The sequence below is a fragment of the Heptranchias perlo genome, chromosome 19 (assembly GCF_035084215.1).
Source record: "Heptranchias perlo isolate sHepPer1 chromosome 19, sHepPer1.hap1, whole genome shotgun sequence".
Lineage (NCBI taxonomy): Eukaryota > Metazoa > Chordata > Chondrichthyes > Hexanchiformes > Hexanchidae > Heptranchias > Heptranchias perlo.
In genome coordinates this window covers 2,688,833-2,716,654 of record NC_090343.1, presented here as the reverse complement: position 1 = coordinate 2,716,654, position 27,822 = coordinate 2,688,833, and the positions used below count along the sequence as shown (strand labels likewise).

Below are 27,822 nucleotides of genomic sequence, written 5' to 3'. Positions count from 1 at the left end.
CCTCACATTTCCCCACATTATACTTCATCTGCCACCTTCTTGTCCACTCACCTAACCTGTCTATATCCCTTTGCAAACTCTTTGGGGTCGATTTTGCAATGGTGACGGGTTGGCAGCAGGTTGGGGGGGGGGGGGTGGGGGGCGGTGAACGTGCGTGTGGCAAACCCGCATAAATAAAACTTACAGTTTCCAATGCTGGCTGCTGTCAGGAGCTGCAAACGAGGGGGTGGGGGCGAGAAAGAGAGAGAGCGAGACGTCATCCGGCACTGGAATAGAAGATCGGGGGGGGAGGGGAAGATCGGGGGGTGGGGGGAGGGTGGAAGATCGGGGGGGGGAGTGGAAGATCAGGGGGGGAGGGTGGAAGATCGGGGGGGGAGTGGAAGATCAGGGGGGGAGGGTGGAAGATCGGGGGGGGGAGTGGAAGATCAGGGGGGGAGGGTGGAAGATCGGGGGGGGGAGTGGAAGATCAGGGGGGGAGGGTGGAAGATCGGGGGGGGAGTGGAAGATCAGGGGGGGAGGGTGGAAGATCGGGGGGGGAGTGGAAGATCGGGGGGGGGAATGGAAGATCAGAGGGGGAGTGGAAGATCAGGGGGGGAGTGGAAGATCAGGGGGGGAGTGGAAGATCAGGGGGGGAGTGGAAGATCGGGGGGGGGTAGTGGAAGATCAGGGGGGAGGGTGGAAGATCAGGGGGGGAGGGTGGAAGATCGGGGGGGAGTGGAAGATCAGGGGGGGAGGGTGGAAGATCGGGGGGGGAGTGGAAGATCAGGGGGGGTAGGGTGGAAGATATGGGGGGGGGAGAGGGGAAGATCGGGGGGGGGGAGTGGAAGATCGGGGGGGAGGGTGGAAGATCGGGGGGGTAGAGGGGAAGATCGGGGGCAGAATGGAAGATCGGGGAGGGAGTGGAAGATCGGGGGGAGAGGGGAAGATCGGGGGGGGGGAGAGAATGCAAGATCGGGGGGGGGAGTGGAAGATCGGGGGGGAGAGGGGAAGATCGGGGGGGAGAGGGGAAGATCGGGGGGGGGAGAGGGGAAGATCAGGGGGGGGAGAGAATGCAAGATCGGGGAGGGGGGAGTGGAAGATCGAGGGGGAGGGGGGAAGATCGAGGGGGGAGCGGGGAAGATCGGGGGGGAGAGGGGAAGATTGGGGGGAGAGGGGAAGATCGGGGGGAGAGGGGAAGATCGGGGGGGAGAGGGGACGATCGGGGGGGAGAGGGGACGATCGGGGGAGAGGGGAAGATCGGGGGGAGAGGGGAAGATCAGGGGGAGAGGGGAAGATCGGAGGGGGAGGGGGAAGATCGGGGGAGAGGGGAAGATCGGGGGGGAGAGGGGAAGATCGGGGGAGAGGGGAAGATCGGGGGAGAGGGGAAGATCGGGGGGAGAGGGGAAGATCGTGGGGAGAGGGGAAGATCGGAGGGGGAGGGGGAAGATCGGGGGAGTGGTGAAAATCGGGAGGACATCGGGAGGTGACGGGGGGGTTGTGAAGAGGGGTAGATCGGAGAGGGAGACATCGGACATCGGAGCAGGGTGGAAAGGGTAGGTTGATTTTGATTTTAGGTTTTACCAGGTGTGAATCAGAAGCGGTGGGCAAGCTGCCCAGGTAAGCTAAAAATCATTATAATCACTTAATCTGTCACAAGTAAAGTGCCTTAAATACCTCAATGAGGTACATTTGGCTCTTTAACTGTCATCCGCTGGCTTTAATTGCCGGTGGGACTTCTGGTTTCGGGTCACCCGCGTGCACACAGGTGCGTCCTTGGGAAACTCAGAAGCCGACGGGTTGGAGCCGGCTTCCGAACACGAACGTGATTTCCACAATTTTCTGAGCACCTCCCCCGCCCCTAACGCACCCGCAAATGCCCCCTAAAATTGAGCCCTTTGTGTCCTCCTCACAGCTTACTTTCCCACCTGGCTTTGTATCATCAGCAAACTTGGATACATTACACTCGGTCCCTTCATCTCAGTCATTAATATAGATTGTAAATAGCTGAGGCCCAAGCACTGATCCTTGTGGTACCCCACTAGTTACAGTCTGCCAACCTGAGAATGACCCATTTATCCCTACTCTCTACTTTCTGTCCATTAACCAATCCTCTATCCATTCTAATATATTACCCCCAACCCTATGAGCCCTTATCTTGTGTAACAATCTTTTGTGTCGCATCTTATCGAATGCCTTTTGAAAATCCAAATATACGACATCCACTGGTTCCCCTTTATCTACCCTGCGAGTTACATCCTCAAAAAAATAGATTTGTCAAACACGATTTCCCTTTCATAAAACCACAGTGACTCTGCCTAACTCTATTATGATTTTCTAAGTGCCCTGTTACCACTTCCTTAATAATGGATTCCAGCATTTTCCCGACGACTGATGTCAGGCTAACTGGCCTGTAGTTCCCTGTTTTCTTTCACCCTCCTTTCTTGAATAGTGGGATTACATTTGCTACCTTCCAATCCACTGGGACCGTTCTAGAATCTAGGGAATTTTGGAACTGCTACCAACAGAAGCATTCAGCAGCCCATGTGCTGGTCTTTGCCAGTCCAGAGGCCGTAAGATTGCTCTATTTACACAGGAATATAAAGAATCAAATGAGACGCTTATCAATCAGACATTTGAACCCTGCCGACTATTTTAATTCCCTGTGAATTTTTGTGCTGATCCAATTGATCGATAGTACTGGTTCAGATGCTTTTCTGCTTTTCGCACCCAATGTTGGCATCAAGCACTCCCAGGTCAGGTTAGATAGAAAATAAAACATCCTCCATTCTGCCCCAATAACGTGGCTTAATCTAACTTGAGATTGCCAGTGCAACATTCTCACTTCCCACAGTGCTCTTGCAGTACTTTGAAGCTTCGCTCTACTGAAGACTTGATGTCCCTCAGAACTGTGAACACTATGGATCTGATTGGACCCATTGGTCAAACTCTGCAGGTTATGGATCTGATTGGACCCATTGGTCAAGCTCTGCAGGTTATGGATCTGATTGGACCCATTGGTCAAGCTCTGCAGGCTATGGATCTGATTGGATCCATTGGTCAAGCTCTGCAGGTTATGGATCTGATTGGACCCATTGGTCAAGCTCTGCAGGTTATGGATCTGATTGGACCCATTGGTCAAGCTCTGCAGGTTATAGATCTGATTGGACCCATTGGTCAAGCTCTGCAGGCTATGGATATGATTGGATCCATTGGTCAAGCTCTGCAGGTTATGGATCTGATTGGATCCATTGGTCAAGCTCTGCAGGCTATGGATCTGATTGGATCCATTGGTCAAGCTCTGCAGGCTATGGATCTGATTGGATCCATTGGTTAAGCTCTGCAGGCTATGGATCTGATTGGACCCATTGGTCAAGCTCTGCAGGCTATGGATCTGATTGGATCCATTGGTCAAGCTCTGCAGGCTATGGATCTGATTGGATCCATTAGTTAAGCTCTGCAGATTATGGATTTGATTGGATCCATTGGTCAAGCTGTGCTAGTTTTCAGCTAAACATTTCTGTCCAGTGCATTTTATTTATTGGATTCTTTGTTGTTGGTCACAGTACATACGGGGTTAAAAGTTCTTCAGGAGAAGAGGGGAGAAAACACGAACAAAAACAGGAACTTCACCCTCATTGGAAAAGATGCTTGAGTCAAAGACATGGGAAATAAGTAGAGAAATGTTGTAATAAAAAGAGAAAGTGTAGCAACTAATATCATTACTGAGGTTTAACTTGCCTTTGTAAATGCATTTTTAATCACCATACAAGGCAGTCAGTCATGTTGGTGTATAATTAATTAACTCACCTTTGTTGACTACACAGATAATATTAATCGGGGACAGTGTACAACTAAAGGATCAATTAGATTACAAGCTTCTCGGAACAAAGCCAGAAGCAAGATATTAAAACAGGACTCCAGAGTAACTGATGGCAAACAGTGGGCCTGTCAGTCACATTTCCTCTGTGAATAATTCCCTTTCCTCACTGTTGCTGTTGGAGTGTTTCGTTCTTTCCCCTCCTCTCTGTGGGTGCTGACTGCCTTCTGGTGCTTTGCCCAAGTGGCCACATGTGAGTCTAGACAGCGAGTGTCAGCTATGCTAGCAGGGAGCTACACAGCTGAGCCTGCCCCTGTCCGCATGTACAGTCTCAGCAGGAGCTCCTGGTAGTGATCAGAAGAGAGAACCATGGCTGATACTTCCCCTCCCCTGCCCTGGGCTCTGTGGGCAAACGTGCCCTTGCTGTGCAGCTCAGCCAACTCAGTGCACACCAGAGTTTATGAGATCATGCTCCTGGCATGGAGCCTCGACTCCTGGGATCGCATATTGAGAATGGATGGAAATCTGTGGGCAGTATATGCCCAAATCCCCGATATGCTCTGTTGCGGGAGTGTGATTTTGTACAACCAACTCCCTGGTCCATATAGCTCAGTACCATATCAAGCAGTGTACTTGAAAATCTCACAAAGACAGTGAACACTATTGCTACAACTCTTCCCAATTGCCTTGTATCTGAGAATTCCTCTTTGCACTCACAGGAATTCTTATGAGAATTAACGGTGAAATCACACAGCCCTGTTTCCCCTCCCTGCTTTTCCTGGTGTGCAGCATGGCCCTATTACATGGCGCTTATTAAATTTGACGACAACTCAAAATTGTATGGGGGCTGTATCTCAACTACAAACTATCATAAACCTAACATATGAGCTCAACATCCTGGCAGCAAACAGACAAATAACCAGCCAATCGGTGGGCAAAAGGATGGAAAAAGGCCACATTCAAAATCCATCAAAAATAAAAGTTATTTGTGAGGATTTCATAACAGCAAGGAGACAAAATATAAAAAAGAAATTAAAGTGGCAGCTCAAAGGTTTTATTGGGCACGGCATAATTTAAACAAATGATTTCATACAGAGTGTATCACACCCTGCCTCAAAATAAAATGACACATTTAATCCAGAATTATCTAATTATTTTTGAATTGATGTCAGATATTTGAAATAAGCTTGTAGAGGTAAAATAAATTGTTTTGTTTTATTCTATCTCCTTATCTCCTGTCCTTTGTCGGGTAAACCAAAATAACTTCGAGTGACTTGCTCGAACTCCAGTTGTTTGTACGATCTTCAACTTTCTCTCTCATCACAACCTTTCTTTCCTCCTTATCTTATTAATACAATTATGGTCATTGTGAATCTGAATTTTCCTCTCGTGGTTTCCCCAGGGCTCCAAAAATGTCTTCACTCAGAGGGTTGTGAATCTTTGGAATTCTCTACCCCAGAGGGCTGTGGGTGCTCAGTTGTTCAGTATATTCAAGACTGAGACCGATAGATTTTTGGACACTAAGGAAATCATGAGATATGGAGATCGGGCGGGAAAGTGGAGTTGAGGTCGAAGATCAGCCATGACCTTGTTGAATGGTGGAGCAGGCTCGAGGGGCCGAATGGCCTACTCCTGCTCCTGTTTATTATGTTTTTAACTATGCCATCCCACCTGCTCTTCCTCTTTCCTGCATTCTCAATAATATTAAAATCAAAGACTCCATGTTGTCTCATACTCCAGCTCATTCTTTCACAGGATCTCAAAACTGTGGATCCTTTTACCGCCCTCAATCTTTCCTTCATCCTACAAACTACAGGCTTTTAAAATCCAATCTTGGCGCCAACTAATCCTACTTCATGATTTACTTGTCTTCTCTTTCTACTCTCTTTGAACCTCATGGTGCCTTGCGTTACACAAATGGCAAAACTGTTACTTCCCCGACCATCAGGCGATGCCAGGTATCATCCTGGTTTGGCCCCAACACTCAACCTGGGCCAGCAGGTGACAATAGTGCCCACTCTCACTCCTCTTCATTGCACTACCAGTCTTTGTACCTCTTATCCTCAGCCTTCTTAAGAATCACCCAATCCGTGATAAAACAGACTCTCAGCACCCCATCCCCATGTACAAGGCACTTTGTCCCTGTGTCTCTGCACTCAACCATCAGTCCCATATATTTTAGCAGTTTTCTATCAGAGCTTCCTGCGGTTATGTTCTTTCCTTTGCCTTTAATGAAACGTTACCATTCCTAGCCTTGCATTCTGAATGAACTCTCCAAAATCGCTATTTCATCAGATTTGTTATTTTCTTCCCATAACAGCTATACATTCCCAGAGCAAATGGGACCTCTTGTATCTTGGTTTCACATTATATTCAGATGTCTTAAATCACATTCATTTAAAAATCTTTAACAGCAAGTTATCAGTTCAACGGTTTGTTGACTGAACTCTTTCTTGCCTATTGGGTATGCCAACATACAAACTTCCTCTTTATGTGGGTTTGGCTCATTTCCAGAGCAGATGGGTGTACCTGATGCTACAGATAAGACACGGGTACTTCCCATTACTGTAGCTGTACAGGTCTGGGATGTACCCCAAAGGCAATGCCAATACTCAGCCAGCACAGGACTGGTATCTCTCCATTATCAACACTGATATATCTCAGGGAGAATTCCAACACCAGTGTTGGTATGTCAGGCATCCCTCCATTACCAACCAGCTGTCACTCACTGTCTAACCTCATGCATGAAGAATGCCCACTTAGGCAAGATGCACACTCCTAGCAGCAGCGATATTGTACACTGGTATCTTCACGCCTTCAGGAGAAGAAAAGAGTCAGAAAAAATGTTTACCAAATTCTCTCACCACAAGCACACAGTGGAACCATGTAAAACCTGTTTGAAGCCAATATCCAATGCATGTTTCTCACCAGCAGAAGCATTGGCATTACTCAGAATGAGAGAAGAAACATTGAAGGATCCTGTAAATGAAACAGCCACTTTAGCAACAGCTATTTGATTGAATTGCAAAGGACTTCACTCAGATCTCATACCTATAATGAAACCTGTCTTTCTGGACACCTTAATTAAACAGCCTGCTCTGTTATTTGTCTACTTTCTTGCATTTAACAAAAATCAGAAAACAATCCAGTGTGACGATGCTGTTGTTGAGGAGACCTGAAATGGCAGAGTGGACAAGGACCCTAGAAACAAAGGCCTGGTTTTTAACTTGGAGCCGGGAAAAGAGCAGAGTCCGGCGGTGGGGGGTGGGGGGAATTCCCACAGATCTGACCCAAGATAATGGTAGGACCAGTTTTAAATTTTTCAAATCGGTTTCCCCAACCAGCCAGATTGAGAGGATGGCTGGATGTCGGGCGAGAAGGCCTGCTGTAGCAGGCTGCAGCCAGGGATCAGAGAGGAGGGAGGGAGAGGGAGATCACGGGCCATGGAGGATATCGGGTGGGGGGGAGGGAGAAGACTGTGGGCCGGGAGGTGAAGATCAAGGTGGGGGGGTGGGGGGGGGATTTGGACATCGGAGGTCGGGAGGGGGGGTCGGACAACGGAGGGGAGGCCGATTGCGGCAGGTAACGTTGTTGAGCTGTGGGGAAGCACTCCTGCTCCTTCTGGCCCACAAACAATGCAATAAAGGCACTCACTTCATGGATCATCCTTTCACCTACTGTGATTCCTGCAGCCCGGGAAACCAGTGCTGGAGGCGTTAAATTCGAAAGTGTCTTAAATTCAATTTAAAAACACCTACTTAACGCCTCATAATTACATTAATTGCTCCGTTAACCACCTGCCCGCCTGCACTAATTATGACCCCGCCTCCGGCAAGTAAGTTACTCGCACTCATCCAAACACGCCTCCATTAAACCTGGAAGTGGACACGTTGGAGCCGGGTTGTGGTCGCGCTGGAAAAGTCTATTATTTTAACTTCCCACCTGCCCCCAACCCACCCGTTCTTCAGGGTTAAAATCCCCCCCAATGGGTTTCTATTTTAACACAGTGTCAGCCATGGCTCAGTGGTAGCACTCTCGTCTCTGAATCAGATGATTGTGGGCTCAAGTCCTCGTCCAGGGACTTGAACATGTAATTTAGTCTGACATTTCAGTATAGTCCTGAGGGAGTACTGCACAGTCAGAGGTGCTGTCTTTTAGATAAGACATTAAACCGAGGCCCTATCTGCACTCCCGTGGCACTATGTGAAGAAGAGCAGGGGAGTTCTACTGATGTCCTGGCCGACATCGCTAAAACAATTGGTCATTTATCTCTTTGCAGTTTGTGGGACCTTGCAAATTGGCTGCTGTGTTCCCTACTTTACAACAGTGACTACACTTCAAAAAGTAATTAATTGGCTGTGAAGCACTTTGAGACGTCCTGAGGTCCTGAAAGACGCTATCTAAATGCAAGTTCTTTCTTTTAATGATTGCAAAACACAGCTAGGTTGAGCAACCACTCTTCAATGCAATCACAATCTCTTTAGATTTACTTTTCTGGTTCTGTATAGAGCATGGCAATCAGCATTTATTCCATAAATTCACCAGTCACCTGCCTTAAACATCCAGTTTGTTGCCGTCTTAAAGGTAACCACTGAAATTATATTTATCTTGTATTTCATCTCTTTGATTCATTGCTAATCTTATTTTTCTGTTTTGTTTAGTGCCAGTCTTGCAGCCTTCTGGTTAAACTACCTCATCATCCATATCTCCTTGTTTTTCTCATGCCACAGCTGCCTCAGGGTGTGTGTGGCAATTTTTTCCACATGCCATGTTTAATTATCTTTTATGACCTTCCATTAGCTTGTTCCTGCACTGTTCTCACACAGAAATTGCTCTATTAATCGGAGGTGATCTTTTCCTCTCTCCCTATCATTTGTCATTGTGTAATTTTTCCCTGAATACTTTTTTGCATTAAACAATCATAGTTGCTCTTGATCCACTTAATGTCAGAGCCTTTGTTTCTGTCTCTTTTCACAGGGGAATCATGAGTTCGAACGTACTGTTAAAAACATCTCCATATGATAATTTTTCACGTGCACATCCATCATGACTGTTTTTCACCACTGATTCAATCTTCCTACAATGGTCACATTAACTATGTCAGGGCTTTTCACCCTTGTTTCAAGGTACATGAAATGAGTTGAAATGTTCAATTCCATTCAAACTATTGATGGATACAAAGTCAGCTCCTTAAAGGTGAGGGCTGAATTGTACCTGTTCAGTTCTGGATAAGTGAGTCCTATTCTCCTTATGATTTCATCACCCATCTGACCTATTTTATAAAAATTTATTCATGTGGGTGTCGCTGGTAAGGCCAGCATTTATTGCCCATCCCTAGTTGCCTTGTGAAGGTGGTAGGGGGCCTTCTTCTTGAACCGCTGCAGTCCGTAATTCTTTGTAGCAGTTTAATACAACTGAGTGGCTTGCTTGGCCACCTCAGAGGACAGTTAAGAGTCAACCACATTGGTGTGGGACTGGAGTCACATATAGGCCCAGACCGGGTAAGGACGGCAGGTTTCCTTCCCTAAAGGACATGAGTGAACCAGTTGGGTTTGTACGACAATCCGACAGCTTCATGGTCACTTGGATACAGTTTTTTTATTTCTTTAAATCTTGTTGAACTTCTCGCCTAACACCATCATGGGAGTACCATCATCACAAGAATTGCAGCTGTTCAAGAAGATGCTCCATGGCCACCTTCAGGGCAACCAGGGATGGGCAATAAATATGGCATCACCCGCATTCCGAGAACAAATAAAAAATTCAGATGGAACACTATAACTGCACGGCCCTCTGTCCTATCATTAAATAATCTTGAAGATCTTGAAGTCAATTTGTTGGGGTTTGGGAATTCAGTGGAGTTTAGAAAGAATGATTGTATGGACAATGCACACTGCGTGAGTGAGGATACAGGTTAGGGCATTCTGAATGACTTGAAATTTGTGGAGGGAGCAGTCGAGTCTTGCGTTGTTAAAAGGTACCCACTGGGCTTCAGCAGCAGTGGGGAGAGGTAGGGTGCAGGGGTTGTTATAGAGGTGGGGGTCAAAAAAAGTGATCTTGATAACAGAAAGAATAAGAGGAAGAAAACTGAGCTCAAGATCATGCAATGCACTGAAGTTCAGCACCTGGTTGGTGAGGTAGAGGGAATGCAAGGGGGAACTGAAGAGGATGGCATTGGCTATGTCAACATTAAGCTGGAGGAAATTTTGGTTCATATGAGTCCTAATGTCATCTAGGCAATTGGAGAGAGTAGCAAAAGCCCCAGGGTCAATAGAGGTGGCAGAAAAATAGAGCTGGATGTTGTTGACGTACATGTGGAAGCTAAGCTCACACTTTCAGATGATATTGCACTGAGTGGTAGCATGTAAATTAAAAGCTTGGAGTCCTTGGTACCAGAGCTGGCCACAGGAGGAGAAACCATCGATTACAGTGCTTTGTTGCAACAGGTATTAGCAAACCAGGAGAAGAAATCCAATGGAGGTGGGCATAGAGGAGAGGAGGATAATTGAAGGGGTCTAAGGCAGCAGAGAGAGATCAAGCAGGACAAGGGGAGAGAGACAACAAGCCACAAATGAATGGTGCATAAAGGAAACAGATGATGCACTGTGTCAGGAACACTGTTGCTTCACCTTGTGACCTGAGTTCATATCCAACCCAGATCTACAGAGTGAAAGTCAAGGGTCCGGGGAACAATGTCCTTACACCTGCTGGGATCTGTATATGAATCCAGTAGATAGCAGGATGATGGTGCACTCTCTCCCTGAAGGGAAGCTGATTGCTGCAGTGGGCAGGTTATTATCCATTTAGCTTTGGGCCTGGATTTAAGTTCACCTTGGGTAAAAAGATACACAGATCCTCTCTCTTTGATGGGGGCTGGGTGATGGAGTGTATTAGAACACTGTCCTTTCACCCCTGGATCAATTCTAGCCCAGTCAAATGGGCTAAACGTCTTCTCTACCTGATGACTGTAAAGTATTTAATTAACATAGTTCCCTGTAGACAGCACAATATTAAAGTTATTTTTTTTGAAAATTGGCAAAACTAATTGAATAACTATATTCAGAAAAACAACAAGATGTGCAAAAGAGAAAGCTATCGATGCCCCAATAATAAGCACTCTTCTGAGGTCGTGGTTTCGACACATATGTGGAGCTGAACATCGCCACTGACTTGTGGCATGGTTGACTTGGAAATGTTTGTTATAGACATGCTGTCTGGAAATATGCTGATGAGGCCCGAGGCCCAATTTCGGACGAGCCTCCGGCCTTTGCTCATCGCCTATTTTGGACCTAAAACAATTTCCCAGCCAGTGTTTCAAAAAATATTTTAAAAATTAATCTACCCATTGATGTTCAAACTAAGTTCAAACTCTGAGTAATGATCTCACGAGCAAAGGCTCGAGTATACTAAAGCACACAACAGATGTGAAATCCTAAAATTTACATTCTGTGCAAGTATAGCTGTGGTAATAGGTCTCAACTTTTGGACTGATTCTCCAGTGATGGTGGGTGTTAGCCTGGAGACACACAGGCACCTGTATTGGCTGTGTGAATAAAGCATCATTATGTAAACAGAAGACATAAATTGAAATGGGACATGAAATTTAAGTATCTGGAAAAGAATTTGAAAACTCCGCTGTATAACAAAAAATAATGTCTGTTAATTTTTGATTTGCTCCCCGTACTCTTCCAACACAGCCTGGTTTCTCAGAGCTACTACAGCATTGTCCGACGTTACAATTTAAGAAACAAAGCATAAGGGTATCGCCAGAACACATTTTCCACACTGCACATAACTGCTGCACGCTGTCAGATGCTGTAAATTTTAACCAGCAATGAAAAACAACTGGGAAAAAGCATTAGCCATCACTCTTTTGTTTTTAAAGTGCATGAATCTTTTATAGCTGATTGGAGTTGCTTTTAACAGCCCCACGAGGCATTTGACCCAATTTCTTCATTCTTGCTTTCCATCAATGTGATTAGCTCTCTCACTTCCCAAAGCGACTGATGTCACAGTGCGTTAGAATATTGTCCTTTAACCTGTGTGACCTGCTCTAGGTCGAAGGGAATCCAATCGAGACTGAGAGGACGAAGGTTGCCTTTCTCTGATGGGTGCAGAAAGCCACATGTTGGTCCAGATGGATATCAAGCACAAAACCAACCCTAATTAGCACCAAGTTGGCAATTTCACCCATGAAGGTACAATTGGCAAAATGGATGTTACATTGGCGCAGCAGTGGGCTCTCCTTGTGAGGTACTGGTGGATGTTTATTATTGAGATAATGCAGCACCATTACAACCACAGGCACTAAACAGAGACTAAATTCTGAAAAGCATCAATTATTAATGGTAAAATGTCCATTCCTATCCTTAATAATTCATATCTTGGCTGTAACCTCATTCTGAAAACCAAAGCACATCACTGACTTAGCAGACCAGTTGGGAGACATCGTTTTGGTCTACTAGGTTGGTCATCAACATCAATAAAGATAAGGACTTTTTGACTTATCTTAGTTCATCCATCCTGTACAGCCCTACAACCCATTCCCTCCCCCAAAGAGTGGCATGTAATTGTTTCTTGAATAATTCCAGGGTTTTTGCCTCTATCTGAGAGTCTATTCTAAGTGTTAATCACTCTTTGTGTGAAGAAGCTCCTCCTGATATCAGTTCTAAATTTACCTTTTACAAATGTGAACCAGTGTCCACTATCCTATAGGCACAATTTAGTAGGAAATAATTTTCCAGATACATATTTTCCATACCATATAATAGAATGTATAATGATCACCTCTCAGTTGCCTCCTTTTAAAGCTGATCCCATCTTTCCTCACAACTCAGGCCTCTAACAACAGGAATCAGCCCTATGGATCTTTCTCATGGTGACTAGACTTGGTCAGAGTTTCCTAAATTACAACAGTGACTGCACTTCAAAAGTACTTAATTGGCTGTAAAACACTTTGGGACGTCCTGAGGTTGTGAAAGGCGCTATATAAATGCAGAACTTTCTTTCTTTTGCTGTCTGACCAGAGCACTATACAGTTTGATCATATCTTCCTCTGACTTGTACTCTACTGTTTCGACTGTATATTTCATAGAATTACATAGAACCTACAGCACAGAAACAGGCCATTCGGCCCAATTGGTCTATTTTCTGTATTCTAGTCGCTTTTTTAAATTCCTGCTCTGCAGTTGTTGGACATGTTAAGCATTCAGGCTACCCAGATCCCTAAGTCTCTTTCAATTTCATCCTTCAGCATTTCAACATCATTCATGAAGTGCCTGCATTGTCTATTTTTCCTCCATTGTGCAGTATTTTACACCTGTCTGCATTAAATTCCACCTGCCGCTGTTCTACCCACTTGTATATTTTATCCCAACTCATTTTGTATTTCTCGAGCTGCCTCCTCAGAATCCATGGCCCCTCCTAGTTTGGTCCCATCTGTAAATTTGACCAATTTGCATTGGGTTTCTGACTCCAAGTCAGTGATATAAATCAGAAACGGCAGTGATCTCAATACTGATCCCTGGGGCACTGCACTCAGCATTCCCCCAATGCTCCAACAGAACTCCTCCACCAGGTACTCATTGTTTTCAACCTTTCAGCCAATTTCTTAACGTATTCCCAAGATTTACCCTGAATTTTCACAGCTTTCAGCTTAACTAGTAGCCTTTTATGCTTGTAACATATTCATTTAAATAGAAGAAAATCAGGCAGGTTCCTTTATAGGCATGAGTTCCAACCCGCTCAATCATCCAATATTTGCCTAGCCCAGGTGACAGACTGGGGAAAATACCCCCTAGTATAAGTCCTAGCTTCAGGATCAAGCATTCCCCATGTCAATTATAGCATGGATTAGATGTAGAGTGAAGCTCCCTCTGTTCTGCCCAATCAAGTAATCTCCAGGTCAGGTGCAGCCCAGGTTAGAAAGAGAATAAAGCTGCCTCGACACAGTCCCATCAAACACGCCCAGGTCAAGTTTGGTAGAATAAAGCTTCCTCTAGTTAATTCCAAACGTGTGCCTTCACTCCAAATTTAGAGGAAGACGTCCTACACTTAGTTTCCCATGAGCTATGCCAATTTGTACCTTACTGCGGGTACTATTGTGTGTGTGCTGTGTATTTCCACAATACACTTGACACATAACAAAATCACACCATAACCTCTGTGTTGACTAACTAATGAGTAATTCCTGAGATCATTTCCATTTCAGGTCCCCAACATTAAGTACTTTCAGGTAATGATTGGCACAGCCTGCTGCAGAATAAAGCTCTCTCCATTCTGCCCCAACAATGTTGTCCCAGTTTCTGAAGATATCATTCCCTTTAGTGGAGTTTGAATATTGACAACAGAATGAACTGAATTTGTCCATGCGTTTGTTCAGAAAGGTGGGTATGAGCTTGTTTGTTTTTTAAAAAATTCTATAAACAATTCTCTCATGTGAATAGTACAATTATTAAAAGGTGCTGTCCAATTAAGCAAAGCAAATCAATATAAGAATATGTGGAACAAAAAACCCCTTAGATCACTGAGCCCACTCCTCCAAATCAGCCCATGGTCACTGATTGACTTTCTCACTTGATTTAATCTTTAGAGGGAGGTGAAACACCACGAGCAAATCTTCTAAGGAAAAATTCTGTGAAATTTCTCTTTATCCCCGAAGATAATTGAGAAAATAATTCAAGGAAATCAATCTAACATTACAAGCAACCTTAACAAGTTATATTCTGCACACCGCAGCCCCATAGTCCCAAAAGTGTGGAACTGGAGAATATTTAATTATTTACGCTAATATTTGAAGCACAAATGAAGTGCAAAGTATCTTAAGTGACGACCAACTCTTAATGTTTAGGAACAAATGAAAAAACGAATGAATTATACATTGAAGATACTCAGTCAAGTTTGAGGTACATTGAGTGCGAAGCCCCAAGAACAATTAAGCAACAAATTCATGAGTGAGTTATACAGCTCTTCCCACCTAGCGTCCTGTAACTCCTTATCTCATCAATGCCACTGGATCTTATTTTTATACCATCAACAAATGTTCATTTTTTAAAAATTTGCTAGGTTGGAAGTCTTAGAATTGGGAATGAAATGCTCCCATTTCAGGTACCCAGTATCAGCAACATGCACTCCTGAATATAGTGCAGAACAACTTGCTGCAGACTAAAGCTGCCTCTTCTCTGTTCCAAGTGGCCCAAAGCTCAGAAGGCTAGTTTATATCTGCCTAGTATCTAGGTCATACTCATTTTGAAGTGGCACAATTCTAACAAGGAGATATCAGTCAATGCTCTTGAGTTACAATGTGCATTTTTTATTTACATAGGGTATAATAAGTGAGATAGCCTCTCACTTAGTCATAACCAATTATATCTAAATGACTTATGAATGTTCCAGTTTGGCAATTAATATTCAGTTTGATATTCCAGGAAGTGCACGATCTTGCCTAGATTAGCTGATCTTTCTGTGCCATTTTGCAATGACTCATGTGGAATGTTTAAGGTGAGTGACAATCGGCTGGTTGAAGAAGCAGATGGTTTTTAAAGCTCACTCCTGAAATTGCCATTTAACCACATTTGCAAGTATTTGGGAAACCAACCCTTTAAGATTTTTTGTTTTGAGTTTCTTTTTAAAACCTTGATGTTACATTCATTAAAACGTCCTTCATCGTCGCTGGGTCAAAATCCTGGAACTCCCTACCTAACAGCACCGTGGGAGAACCTTCACCACACGGACTGCAGCAGTTCAAGGAGGAGGCTCACCACCACCTTCTCAAAGTAATTGGGGATGGGCAATAAATGTCGGCCTTGCCAGTGACACCCACATCCTGAGAACGAATATTAAAAAAATGACTTGTCTGATATCATACTAAACCAAGTGGTTTAGAATCAGTTATATCTTTAACAGTGATGGACGCAAGAAACTGCCTGCTACCATCCTGCTAATCATCCTGATTGAGTGGGAGAACATTGTACTCACACGCACACGCAGCACTGATTACTGGCCACAGAACATCGGCAAGATTACTAATGATTGTAAAAAGTTTTCTTTTTTAAGTTTCAGAAAGGGTCTGTGCACTGTCCACAATCATATCAAAGCTCAGTGTTAGAGTGCAGGACTGCCTCTTCCAAATCATAGAAAAATACACCACAGAAGGAGGCCAATTGGCCCATCGTGCCTGTGCCGACTCTTTGTAAGAGCTATCCAATTAGTCCCACTCCCCTGCTCTTTCCCCATAACCCTGCAAATTTCTCCTTTTCAAGTATTTATCCAATTCCCTTTTGAAAGTTATTGAATCTGCTTTCATCGCCCTTTCAGGCAGTGCATTCCAGATCAGAACAAATTGCTGAGTAAAAAAAATTCTCATCTCCCCTCTGGTTCTTTTGCCAATAAACTTAAATCTGTGTCCTCTGGTTACCGACCCTCCTGCCAATAGAAACAGTTGCTCCCTATTTACTCTATCAAAGCCCCTCAGAATTTTGAGCACCTCGATTAAATCTCCCCTTAACCTTCTCTGTTCTAAGGAGAACAAGCCTAGTTTCTCCAGTCTCTCCATATAACTGAAGTCCATCGTCCCTGGCATCATTCTGATGAATCTCCTCTCCACCCTCTCCAAGGCCTTGACATTGTTCCCAAAGTGTGGTGCCCAGAATTGGACACAATACTCCAGGTGAGGTTTAACCAGTGTTTTATAAAGGTTGAGAATAACTTCCTTGCTTTTATACTCTATGCCCCTATTTATAATACCAAGCATCCCGTATGCTTTTTTAACAGCCTTCTCAACTTGTCCTGCCACCTTCAAAGATTTGTTTATGTGAACCCCCAGGTCTCACTGTTCCTGGTCTCACTTTCAACACCAAACTCTGCATTTCTGCAACAAAATGTCACTTTGCATCAACACCAAGAGGAGAATGTAACTGGGGCATAATTCAATTATTGGCAAAGAAGTGTTTCATTTCCAGATAATATAATTCAAAATGAGAAAAAGATATGTTGCCTCTCAGAGATAATGCAAAGACATGCATGCTGGGATTATTAATTGAGTTAAGCAGAGCCCAAACCGATTTGAACTGACTTGATGTAAGATGTGGCTGGGCACAAAGACCTATCTAATCCCGATTTGTTACTTAACTCCAGCCAGACAATAAATGTCCCTTCTAGGTGATCAAAGCATTACACTCATTTTGGGGTACAGTTCCCGAAGTTAGCAGTTCATTCTGAGGTACAGTTCCATGGACACTGGACGCCCTTAGAGACCTTGCTCAAGTGACCATTATTCATACGAGATCCTCGATAGAGAGTGTTGATGAGATTATCAACAAGGGAGGTTAAAATGAAGCCTTTTCCTGTCCGCACCTAATATCCATTCCTGTGCATTTTCCAATACAGATCAAGGTCAACAATGGTCAAGAGAAGGAGTCATGGATGATTAGTCCCTCCTTATCCCAGGATCATTGAGGCTGATTTTAGCAGCTCCATAACCACCCTGGCTGATTCCTAATCAACCTCCTACACCTTGGAGATCTCAAACAACGATAGTGGGATTTGCACTACAAGACAACCAGGGACCATTGTTGGAAAACACACACATGAAACTTCTCAGTTGGATCACCAACAATGATGAGCAAAAAAAATAAATCACCTAATCAATCTGTTCTTTTAGGTCAACATAACCAAACGTGGATTACTCAACACGATCATCGCTTACCTTCAAAATCACCAGATAAATATGTGATAATGGTCTCACGTTGGCTTCATTGCATCTCTCCAACTAAAAGTTATGGAAATTGAATGAGGTTTGGTCATTGAGTTTTCACAAGCTGCAAATACTTTGATGTGTAACATCTACCGCTGACTATATATAACTGCTAAAAATAACACAACATCCTCTTGCAAAAGAAAAAGAAACCTTGTGACACAGCTCCCGCCATCCTGGTCTGTACAAAAGACATTTCATTTTCAGAAAACTTCACAAAGCTTTACTCTTTTAATCCAACTTTATAATTGCAAATTCTTTCTTTAAACATTTACTATTTAGCTTAAAAGTACTTCTCCATGAAAGGACAACTCCACCCTAATTTAAATGGTGGAAGAGTTCAAGGTACAATCCTAATTCTGAGTTTTATTGCTGTGGCCAACCAGGAAAGCTGTTGATGTCGGAGAATGTGGAAATTTAAAGGAACAAAGTGACCAGGGAGAACAGTGTGTGGCGTTCAAAGGGCTGAAGCATGGCATGGTAGGTCATAGATTCACTCCTGTCATCCTCCAGGGATTCCGTTCCCAATCTCAGCTGTGTCCCTGTGAGGAGACAGCAAGCAGAATCCCATTAACTTCTCCACAGGGAGGGGAAATTGATGGAGGGTTATCCAGAATCTTTCCTGGTTACTAGTTTCAGAGTGAGATTGATGGGGGAGGTGGAAGTGGGCTGCAACCTGCCCTTTCCGCCAGGGATGACAAATAAGGCATCCAAAAATCCAAGAAAGTGAAAGGGGAGAAGGAGTGACTGACTTTGACAGCCCTCAGTGCCATTTTATGTATCTGTTATCCAGCCCTGAGAGAGAACAACATAGAGTAAGATCAGTGGATGATAAGTGCTGCGTAGGTTCATACTTTGACAGTTTTTAAACATGACCTATATAAATAAACTGAACAGTAGCAATATCCTATCCAAAGAATCAAGTTCACAATAAACCATGTTAACCTATTTCTTTTTAACTTGTAAACGTCTGTCTTATTACCCTGCATGTGTCAGCCTCGGCTCAGTGGATAGCACTCTTGCCTCTGAATCGGAAGGTCATGGGTTCAAACCCCACTTCATGAGACTGGACCACATCACTTCAGTGCAGTACTGAGGGAGTGCTGCACTGTTGGTAGGTGCTGTCTTTTGGATGAGATGTTAAACTGAGGTCCTGTCTACTCTCTCAGATGTACTTAAAAGATCCCATGGCACTATTTCAAGAAGAGTAGGGGAGTTCTCCCCAGTGTCCTGGCCAATATTTATCCCTCAACCAACACCTAAAACAGATTATTTGGTCATTTATCTCATTACTGATTGTGGGACCTTGCTGTGTGCAAATTGGCTGCTGCCTTTCGTACATTACAACAGTGACTTTGTTGGCTGTAAAGTGCTTTGGAACATCCTGAGGTTGTGAAAGGTGCGATATAAATGGAAGTTCTTTCTTTGGTTTGAGCTTTCGCTTGTTAAAGTTATTAATTCAACAATCCTTTACCCAGCTTTTATTGATCCACTTGCAAAGTTTCCCAGATAAATGAAAAGACCAGAATGAGCTTTCTTTTCATGTGATCTGTTATAGCTAACATTCTCACCTTCAATTTGAAACTAACTAAAGGGTAACAAACCCTAAATTAGAACTGTGTGTAGCATAGAAATTGACTTGGTGTTATTAGTGTTTCTGCTTGTGGTGAGCTGAGTTCAGCTCATGATGCTCTGAATTACGTGCAGCGGATGATCCAGCCAGGTTTGTGGAAACCAGACTAACGTTATTGTGGCTTCTTTGCTATGTGATAATGTAACAATTACAACTTTAAATAAGCAATTAAGGTTTAGAGGGATGACCCATGAGTGTTGATCTGGGTAAGCCATTATTGAACAGCCTGGAGCTACTCCCTTCAGGACCCATTGTCTCTTTATCGATCTTTGAAGGATAAAGGGCTAAGTGAACCCTGTTTGAACCCCAGACCTTTGTTCCCAATCCAGGGCTCAATCAACTGAGTCACCCAACCTATTGACAGCTAGCAAGGCCAACTGTGTCCCCAATTTTGTACAATTTCAGCTCACACACTGTAACACTGAAACAAACGCTAATATTACAGCGATAAAGCGCGTCATAAAAGGCTATAATGTGACCATGTATATCACCATTATCAAAGGGTTTGATTGACTGAGAAAAGAAACTGGCTTTGGAGGTAGTTTACACTATGGACTATTAACCCAAAGTGGCCAAACATAATTTTAATTGAAAATAAAGTTTTTAAAGACTGATAATTCTGCTCAGCTTGTCATCCTTCTTTATTCCCCATTGTCTCTCCTTTCCTATTCTCTAGTTTCTTTTTACATAGGAACATAGGAACAGGAGGAGGCCATTCAGCCCCTCGAGTCTGTTCCACCATTCAATTAGATCATGGCTGATCTGTATCTTAACTCCATTTACCCGCCTTGTTTCCGTAACCTTTAATACCTTTGCCTAACAAAAATCTATCAATCTCAGTTTTGAAATTTTCAATTGACCCCCAGCCTCAACAGCTTTTTGGGGGAGAGAGTTCCAAATTTCCACTCCCCTTTGTGTGAAGAAGTGCTTCCTGATTTCACCCCTGAACTGCCAAGCTCTAATTTTAAGGTTATGTCCCCTTGTTTTGAACGCCCCATCTGTTTGCCCTATTAAATCCTTTAATCATCTTAAACACCTCGATTAGATCGCCCCTTAATCTTCTATATACAAGGCAATACAAGCCTAGTCTATGCAACCTGTCCTCATAATTTAACCATTTTAGCCCTGGTACAATTGTGCTTTTTTATTTTATGTTTATTTTACTGGTTCCATATCTAATCAATCTTTTCTACATTTCATTTACCTAAAGAAAAGTAACTCAAAACACGATATTTACCATCTTCTTCCTCCTAATTCTCACTGTCCATTTTGAAAGTGGAGCAACTTTAATAAAAAGGACTTGCTTTGCTATAAACTAGTTCTAAAGGCTGTTTTGTCGCCAATCAAACCCGTCAACAGTAATGATCGACAGATGAAAGGGCGCCAACAAACTAAGTAAACTTAGTGGTAGGGGAGAGGGGAAGAACAATTTTGTGGCTGCACAAGTAAGTCTTAGTTTTCTGCTGCTTGCTGCCCATTGCAGCAACATAAATTGGGCGGCTAGCAGCACAAAATGGGTGGGAGTCCCATCCTGACAGAACTCGAACTACATTATGCAGCAGTATTTTGTCCACCCTTGAACGATGATATGCTAAATGCACCCTGTTGACATTCAAAATGAGCTCTTGACATTTGGGTGAAGATTCATTCTGTGTGGCAAAATTGTAAATGTGTTTACAAGGAGTGGGTTTATGACTCGACTACATCTAGTGCACAGAGGGAATCTTCACCCACTGAGGTCAAAGCTAAACATGGGGAAAACTCGAACACTCATCCCCAGATGGACATTACAGGCTTCCTATAAGTTGAGCTTGTATGGCCCCACTATCAGGAATGAAAGAGTTAACTCACTTATCTAGAGCAGGCAGAATAAATTCCAGTAAAAACAGAGTGAAGATTTCCTGCTTTCTTACCATATATCCTATTTTAATTCAGTGCTGTGACAGCTCTTTCCTTGTCATCGTGGGGTTTCCTGGTGCTTTATCTCTAATGTTCATGGTTCTGCTTCATTCCTGCACTGCTGCCAGGATGAGGCCTTTCAGAGAGAGGGGAGTGAACCTAATGTATAAGCGGAAAAGTATTCGAGACTTGAAAGTCACAGGGGGCCTTTTCTTAGGTTCCTAAAGTCTACAGAAGAGAAACAAGAACCTGTAGACAAGGAACTTGTAAAGGGTAATCAAACTATTTGACGTTGGTTGGTCCCTTTAAGATGCAGAACAGTTCAAGAGTGCTGTTGAATTGCGTTGGCTGTTTTTAGAATCTCACCAAAAAGCCCTGGCCCGCAGCGAATGGTATTTTCTGTACCAATTTCGAATAATCTTACTAACTTGACATAAAGAAACGAAAATGCCTGATACAATAGCAAGAGTTTATTTCTTTAAGATGATGTAAATCTGAAATGGTATGGATGCCTCTGGCTTGTCCCCAGGCGTGAAAAGCACAACGTTAATTCAAGAGACTGGATGGCACAATGGGCTGCTTCACTGTCCATTCACCACTGGGAGTTGGGTTTAAATCCAAGGTGCTGTATAAATGCAAATTCCTTCTTTCTTTCTTCTTTCCAAATAGTGAACTCCACGGATACACTCTCATCAAGATCAGGTGTTCGAAATATGTTTATGATAGAAACTGTACAGACAGTTGTGAATACAAGTCCGAGGAGCCTCTGTCCCACTGGCGCTGTGCCATGTCAATGAGCACAGTCATAAGCCCATCATCATCATAGTTAACAGTTTTACCAGCAGGCCACTCGCTTTGCTCCCTGTCAGCATCCTAACAGGAAGTTCAGATCACCTTTCAGAGTCAAAGGTTTAGCTTGCCATGAACAGAACCAGGAGTTCTACTCAATGTGCATCACCTTTGAACCCCTCAGGGATGATTCCGAGTTCCTATTTCAATGCCACTAACTGCGCTGTTTCATGTAGTATTGGAGCACGTGTGGTAGAATAGAGCACACTAATCAATTCATTTAATCAATTCTTTATTTTGTACATCACTGGCAATAATCTAAAGATTAAAAGAACGAGTCAGGATCCCTGAATAGTTATTGCTGTGCAGCCATGAAAGAAAGCAATAAAAACCTGACAACGATTTATAATTTTAAATCCATTTACTGTCCAATTAAATCCATTAATAATGTGAGCATGCAAAGATGTAAATGATTGGAGTAAATTTGCATTTTTTAATAACAGTAAGTGGCTACAAAAACCTGGAGTGGATCAGAACTGCTCCAGTGCACAATCAGTCCTGCCATTCAAATGTAAATCCAATTTGCTAAAAAAAATTACAGAAAATTGAAAAGAAGAGGAAATTAAGCCTGGAATATATTTTTTAAAAAGCGCAACAGTATAATGGGCTCTGCTCTCATTTCATATCAAGCTCTGAATGGTTTTAGTAACTGTCAAAATTTTCCAACTTTTTTACACTAAAGAGCATGGTGAGATTTGGAGTATTTTGATTTCCAAATTCTGCAACTTCTTGACTAAATTTACATTTTTGAGGATCAATATTCTCACCTCCGAGTCACACACCAACCTGACTTGGAAATATATCGCCGTTCCTTCATTGTTGCTGGGTCAAAATCCTGGAACTCCCTACCTAACAGCACTGTGGGAGAACCTTCACCACACGGACTGCAGCAGTTCAAGAAGGCGGCTCACCACCACCTTCTCAAGGGCAATTTGCCAGCGATGCCCACATCCCGAGGATGAATTTTTAAAATATATCCTATCTGGCACCTTTAAGCGACTATATTATTTAGAGTCTATATTTAGGTCTGAGCAAAGTGCCTCCTGAATAACATTAGCCTAAATGTTAGCAAATTTCCTACTTTTGTTTGCTTAGCACCAATGCCTCTTTTGTCACTCTGCAAATGAAATGCACATGAAAATGCTGCAATTCATTCAGAAAGAGCAGCAGCAGAGATTATAATTTCGAAACACTCTGATTCACCCCCGTCAGATGCCAGGGGCCTTGGAAAAGCTTAATAACTTTACAGGAAAATCAGAAGCTTGCCAGCTTGCCAAACTATCTTGCAGGGAAAAAGAAATCAAATGAAATGAATTATCTATCTGTACTTGGGCCTTGGCTTTCTCTCTCCTCTCCAGGCGATCACAACAGTTACTGTACTTGTGCCCAATCCTCTCCTTAACTGATGTTCACTTTGCAATCCAGGTCACTGACACTCCCTCCTGAGCCCAGTGCACAATGGGCACTGGTACCGTCACCCAGGATAAAATCAACTAACGCAGCACAGACTGGAGATTCAAATCCGAGAGCTTCCTGGTCCGTGTGTCCATCAGGGATCCTTAGAAGGTCCCTTTAAAAGTTGTGTTGCAGTCAAAACCTCAGCATTCCCTATTTAACCTTCAGATTTGTAGATATTTGTTGGTCAAATATTCAAAAGTATGCAGATGAAACTTTATAATTCACTGGAGTCTAATTTATCTCCCCACAACCAGCACTTTCCAGAAACATCAAATATGTCAAAAGTTACACAAAGTAATTGCAGTGGGTTTTTAAAAATTCTGTTGACTGATTAAATTTGCAGTAGGAGATGCGATTTACAATTATTTAAAGAGGCGATGCCTTCACTAAAATTTAATTGGTAAACCTTCCCTTTAATTGGGAAAAGGGTGAAGAGTCATAGAGAGTACTTGTCACAATGATTTCATGTACAAACGTGATGATGCATTTCAACCCAATTTATATCACTTTTGTGTGTGTGTGGAAACAGGTGAACAAAGGTTTGCCTTTTTCCTGATGCTTTAAGTTCATTTTTAAAAAAATGTTCTTAAATAAAATAAGTTATTAAAAGAATCTGTCAAATATCAAATTTGCTACGTATGTCACACACAGCGTCTGTCACACAAAGTCACGCCTGCAGCTGCACACTTCTGCCACTAGATGGAGTTCACCAGTGGGCAACGACACGGGGAGGTCAATAGTCTATTTAAAATATTCTATTGCTAAAAGCTACTGACAGCTCCGAGTACAAAAATCGCGGGCTAATGAGCTCAAAAAGCAAAAAATCCTGGCCTACAAGTCTGGTACAAAGACCGTTGTCTGGAAGTTATAACCTTCTGATCAAGGCTGCGGTGGTCCTGAGTATCTTGTGATGACAAGTGGGGCCTGCGAGCAACAGTAGAACGTGTCAGTGCGGCCAGAATAGGGATGGCTAAGGTATGACAGACAACTGGTACCCAAGAAAGGGATCAAAAGGGAGCAAATTGAGAAGTCTGCGCTGCATAGAATCATACAGCACAGAAGGAGGCCATTCGGCCCATCGTGCCTGTGCGGGATCTTTGAAAGAGCTATCCAATTAGTCCCACACCCCCTGCTCTTTCCCCATAACCCTGAAAATATTTCCTTTACAAGTTCCCATCGACAGGCCGACGATATCCAATTTCTGTCCCTGATTGTTCCCTTTTGTTTTCTATTTTCTCTCCATTTCTCCGAAAACTGAAAAAGCTGATTGGTGGTCCGCGGAGAATGTAAGAAAGATTAATGACCTGAATTTCAACGGTCAGATTTTCTGACAACACAAAAATAAAGCATGCAATAACAGCAGAGGATGCAGCAAAGTATTTGCAAAAGGATTTACAATAGCCTCGCTATTTGGCAGACAAACTCGGTGCCTAAGCCTATGCAATCGATCATTTGGTGATCAGCTTTTGGTCCATTTAAATATCAGATGACCCCTGCACTGTCCGTAGTAACACTGGAGGCCAGGGATTGACAGGTGTCCCTTGTGTCCAGTGTTGCTATGGCCTAATTGATGGGAAATACGTCAGATGACATATTTCTCTCATTTTCATATTATAGCAATATGCCCATTCACATATGGGTCGGCAAATCGTTCATCCACTGTCACTTCTGGAAGTGGCACAGGAGAGTGGGGAGGCAGCCCATTGGCACCCCATCTACCACCCTAAACAATCACTCCCTTCACCACCGGCGCACTGTGGCTGCAGTGTGTACCATCCACAGGATGCACTGCAGCAACTCGCCAAGGCTTCTTCGACAGCACCTCCCAAACCCACGACCTCTACCACCCAGAAGGACAAGAGCAGCAGGCACATGGGAACAACACCACCTGCACGTTCCCCTCCAAGTCACACACCATCCCGACTTGGAAATATATCGGCCGTTCCTTCATCGTCGCTGGGTCAAAATCCTGGAACTCCCTTCCTAACAGCACTGTGGGAGAACCTTCACCACACGGACTGCAGCGGTTCAAGAAGGCGGCTCACCACCACCTTCTCAAGGGCAATTAGGGATGGGCAATAAATGCCGGCCTCGCCAGTGACGCCCACATCCCATGAACGAATTACAAAAAAGTGTGGCTTGAGCAGAAAATCCAGGCCTATAAGTCTACAGAAGTTACAACCCACTGGTTGAGCCACATTTAGGGGTTAATTTTACTCTAACTCACCGGGCGGGAAACCCATGGGATCGGGTGGAACGCTGGTTTTACACCGGGCCCAATAATACTCTATGGAGTGTAAAACCAGCTTTGCACCCAATCCAGTCAGTTTCCCAACAGGCGGATTAGGTTAAAATTTCCCCCTCAGAGCATTGCGCTGAATTTTACGAACCGCACCACAAAAATTACAAACATTCATTGAAGAAGGTGCAGAGATGAGCAAATCAGACAGGCTGAAGTACCAGAAACGATTAGGGAAGTCTACAAAGGAGTGGTTAAATAGAGCCGAGAAACCCAGATTATTACTTCAAAGTGTGGCAAGAAAAGTAGAACCAGAGGGCAGCAACAGAAATTAGTGAGAAGTAGATTTAGAACAGATATCAGGAAAAACTTCTTTGGGCACAGAATGATGAATGTTTGCAATGTACCAAGCAAGGTAATTGAGGCAGAAAGCTTTGGGTTGTTCAGCGTATAGTTAAATGCCAGGATGCTAGAGGATGGTCTTTTCTCATTACTGATTTTTCTTATGTCATTATGTGTGAGCCTCGAGTGTCGGCAGACGATTTAGCCATGGGGGAGGGGGGCATTGAAGCCAAGTCTGATGCCTGTCCTGACCTGATGTCCACACAGGTGGGGGGAGTCCAGAACAAGGGGGGTAAAACCTTAAAATTAGAGCTAGGCTGTTCAGGGGTGATGTCAGGAAGCACTTCTTCACACAAAGGGGAGTGGAAATCTGGAACTCTCTCCCCCAAAAAGCTGTTGAGGCTGGGGGTCAATTGAAAATTTCAAAATTGAGATTGATAGATTTTTGTTGGGTAAAAGTATTCAGGGTTACGGAAACAAGGCGGGCAAATGGAGTTAAGATACAGATCGTCCATGATCTAACTGAATGACAGAACAGGCCCGAGGGGCTGAATGGCCTCCTCCTGTTCTTATGTTCCGATGTTCCCCTGCTCTTTCCTCATAGCAAATTTAGAGGATCAGAAGAGACAAAAGATCAGACCTGGTCTACAAAGCTCACTGGGTGGTTCTTACTCATTGGGGTGTCAGGTAGCATTGTTTTTAATTTTAACTAGAATCGTCCCTCTCTATTGGCCTGTGGCAGAGGTGTCAACAACAGTCACACCATGGACTACCCTTAGATAATGCCTTATTAAGCAAGATATTATTGATAATGTTCACCACACACCAGCTAATTATGCGCAAAATACATTTTTAAAAAATTTAATTAAAATGTAATTAAAATTAAATTATCTTGGATTTTCTGTGTGGAGCAGCTGGTTTGCAGTAATTGAAGTCGATCTGAATGTTTTTTAATCCTCTGTCTCTGTTTGTGTTTGTTTTCTGAAGATTAACGTACTGAGTCCCCCTCTCCTCCAATAATTAACACCGAGATTGCGGCTTTATTACTTTCAGCCATTTAACAAGCGTCTCCAGCACCATTTACCGCTGTTTACAAATGCAGCAGTTTGTTCGCTGTGAGTTAACACTCATTTAAAACACATTTAACCATTCCAGCCGAGGCAGATTAGCAGAGTAGAATAAATTTTGGCAGAAAGAAAAATCGTCCTGATGAGATAGGCACAGTCGATACTCTCTAGGACTCAGCAGGCCCTGAGCTGATAATTCACTTCAATAAAAAGCTTAACAAGGGATAACTGTGATTCCAACTGCAAACCGTACCATTACTGGTGAGCAGAATGAAGCTGGGCAGGTGGACTCTTCCTGTTGTTGGCACCAACCGGTGCAACAGGAGTGAGGGTCAGTCAGGCGCAGTCAGTGGCTCACCCGTCCCCGAATCACAAGACCCTCATGGTCACACATCACTCCAGGGTTCAAGCACATTAGGCTGATGCCCAAATCCAGTTCCGAGGGAGTGCTGCACTGTCAGAGGCATCGTCCTTCAGGTGAGATGTTAGACTAAGGCCTGTCTGGTCGTTCTTCAACATTACTCCCTCAACCAAAAACAGATCAACTGGTCATTCACCTCACTGCTGATGGTGGAACGTTGTTGTGTGCAAAATGGTTTTCACTTTTGCCCACATAGCAACGGTCAATGTGGTTCAAAGTAATTTATTAATGTGAAGCTCTTTTCAACATTTCTGAGATAATTCAACAGGGAACTCAGATCTTGTAGACTAGCACAGTGACCTGTGGGAGGGGTGGAGGAGGGAGGGATTGGAGAGAGGGGGTTCCTAAAACCCCAACTCAAATCT

The 27,822-nt window shown here is 43.6% G+C and overlaps 1 protein-coding gene across 4 annotated transcripts in view; it reads right to left on the bottom strand.

The window, feature by feature from the left end:
* tox2 (TOX high mobility group box family member 2) overlaps positions 1 to 27,822 on the bottom strand; it is a 219,693-nt gene that overhangs the window by 126,089 nt on the left and 65,782 nt on the right. Inside the window, exon 1 of one of the 4 annotated variants that reach the window (XM_068000160.1) lies at positions 17,502 to 17,632. The exons of the other annotated variants lie outside the window; for them this stretch is intronic. The gene's annotated coding sequence lies outside the window, so the exon portion shown is untranslated. Of the gene's footprint in view, positions 1 to 17,501; positions 17,633 to 27,822 lie in introns of those variants that run through there. 4 annotated transcript variants of the gene reach the window in all.